The 2,500-nt window shown below is 38.1% G+C and overlaps 1 protein-coding gene across 3 annotated transcripts in view; it reads right to left on the bottom strand.

Annotated features, from left to right (window-relative positions):
• Positions 1-2,149: 2,149 nt before the first annotated feature.
• Positions 2,150-2,500, bottom strand: part of LOC137870702 (uncharacterized) — a 4,692-nt gene continuing 4,341 nt past the window's right edge. For all 3 annotated transcript variants that reach the window (XM_068708122.1, XM_068708123.1, XM_068708124.1), the window contains exon 4: positions 2,150-2,500. This exon is cut by the window's right edge. The gene's annotated coding sequence lies outside the window, so the exon portion shown is untranslated.

Here is a 2,500-nt window from a genome sequence, read left to right as displayed (position 1 = left end):
AGGAGTTTCATTTCCTTGTAGAAAACAAGAAGCTTTCCTTTGGTTCCAGCTTGTTTGTCTCTGTTACTAACATGTAGGTTCTGGATCTAGACTCTCCTCCAGCCCTCCTACAAACAGCTCACCTCCAAAGAGGAGGAGCACACGAGGAAGACTGAGGTCCTCCTCAGTGTAGAGATACACAGAAGAAGAGGAACGTGGAACTTGTTCCTCTGAGGAGAAGTGGTCCGATGGACCCAATGAAGACAGTAAACGCCTCAAAATGATACTTTAGTCTCAACTTTATTTATTCATACAGCACCATTTATACAAATAGACAGCCCAAGAGCTCCACGGGAAAAACAACAACACATAAACAACTATCATACAATATGAGAAGACTAAAAATGACAAGAATTAAACAATAAAATGTAAAAAAATCGATAAAATAAAAATAAATCGGGATTCAAAAAGTAGAGGTTTTTTTTAAATAAACATTTGTTAGAAGGGCCGAGATTGATGTGAATTAAATGTAGTTTATTGGTCATTGAATTATGAAGTGTTATAGATTAAAGTGAATTAATAAAAAAACAAAGAACGAAAAGAAGAAAAAACAATATAAATGTAACTTGGAGACAAAGGGATCAACGTCTCTTTAAGATCAGCCAGCATTCCTGTACATGCAGAGAGCCACACACACACACACACACACACACACACACACACACACACACACACACAGTTTTAGACAAGTAGACAAAGAGAGAAAAGGAGAAAACAAAGACATTCGTGACATTTGACTTTATTGAGCTTAACACACAAAGGAACACATTCTTCAGTTTATCAGAAACATTCAAATAAAAAGAGATCTGTGTGTGTGTTTCCAAATTGTATTTGATAAAATGGTGAACAGAAAGGTCTTCTGCTCTGAGCTGAAGTAAACCTGCAGTTTTCTGTGAGTCCGTTATAAAAACTGAAATCTGCAATGTATTGAAACAATGCTGAGAAGCTTGTGTACCTTGTATAACACGTATATATTTAATCTCTGCTTCTTTCTCTACGTTAACCATTGGAACTCAAAGCTCTATGTGATGAACGTGTTCGTCTTATTGAGGAGTCCACAGTTACATTTGGTAGAAAACATAATGAAGAAGCTGTTTTTGGTTTTGATAGACTCTTTATTTGAAATATAGCAATGACCCAACATTCAGTGAGTGATTAAACATAATGCTAGCTTATAAAAAGAGTTGATATCCATTGTGTTCATCTTTTAGTACTCGTGCACTACATGCAAAAATAGAAGAGTGATAAAAAGTGTTATTTTCTCGTGAATGGACACTACATGTCATGATTCAGCCCTTCACACACAGTCATACTCTGATGACAGAGGCTACCATGCAAGGTGAATTAGTTTAGTCCTGATGGGATGGTTCTGAGTCACACTCACTACAAATGAACCGGGTGTTTTTTATCTACCTTGTGCGTCATCAGTCACCATAAAGATCTGCACCTCAAGACGAAACTGTCTTCTGGTCTGAGTTCCACTGTGTCCGTCCTCATCAGATCAAGATGGACCAACAAAAAGACAAATTATTATTCGTACTATCCTAATATGCTACACGGATTCTGGCATTATATATTATATTTGCATTGCATGTGACAAACGCTGCGTATCACTGAATCATACCAACAGTGTGGTCTACACGGTTAACATATAGACTTCCTGACTCTGCTGCTGCTAACCACGCCTCAGCTACTTTCTCTGAGGGATTAATGAAGGCTCACCTCGTCACTCTCTTCTCTGACAGTAGAGGTTTCGGTTTATGATACGTATATAAACTCTGCCAGATGTTCACTAAACATCCAGAACTCAATCAGTGCAACACAAACAAACATGGGGGAAAGGGTCTGGTATGTGTACTGACACGGGTGATTTAGAAAATGGGACACAGGTGAGCAGGTGGAGGTGAAGGTCATGTGAGCAGGATGAGGAGGGTCTGAGGACACCTGGTGGACAGGTGGAGGATGACAACAAGGCTTCATAGAGACGAAGGAGCCTGAAGAGAGGGACAGAAGAGGCCGAAACACTGAGGAGACACTGTGACCAAGTACTGCAAGCTGAAGAACCCCAGCAACAAGGAGGTGTTCAAATAGTCAAAGTCAGTCAAATAAGTGAATTTAAATTCATTTATTTAGTGAGGAAAGAAAAGTACAAATCATTTAGCAGCTGGATCCTTCAAGTTGTTAAACTAAAGCATAGAAATACACAAAACACATGTTAATGTTTGACATTAAATTGATCAGATCAGAAGTCAGATGACACACATAAAATAAAGTAACCTGTAACCTGCTGACATAAAGGACTCTAGTGGTCTTCATCAGTAACATCAGTGTTGACTCAATACAGTGAGAGAATGACGATCAATAACAGTAAATAACACCTTCAACAACAATAACAGGGTATATATTAATATATATATATATATATATATATGCACGCTGGGCAACGATTACAATTTTTAAT

The sequence above is a fragment of the Cebidichthys violaceus genome, unplaced genomic scaffold (genome assembly GCF_023349555.1).
Source record: "Cebidichthys violaceus isolate CVI_PGR_0920_01 unplaced genomic scaffold, fCebVio1.0.p SCAF_133, whole genome shotgun sequence".
In the NCBI taxonomy this organism is placed as follows: domain Eukaryota; kingdom Metazoa; phylum Chordata; class Actinopteri; order Perciformes; family Stichaeidae; genus Cebidichthys; species Cebidichthys violaceus.
The sequence above is the reverse complement of the archived record's forward strand: the minus strand, read 5'-3'. Positions and strand labels throughout refer to the sequence as shown.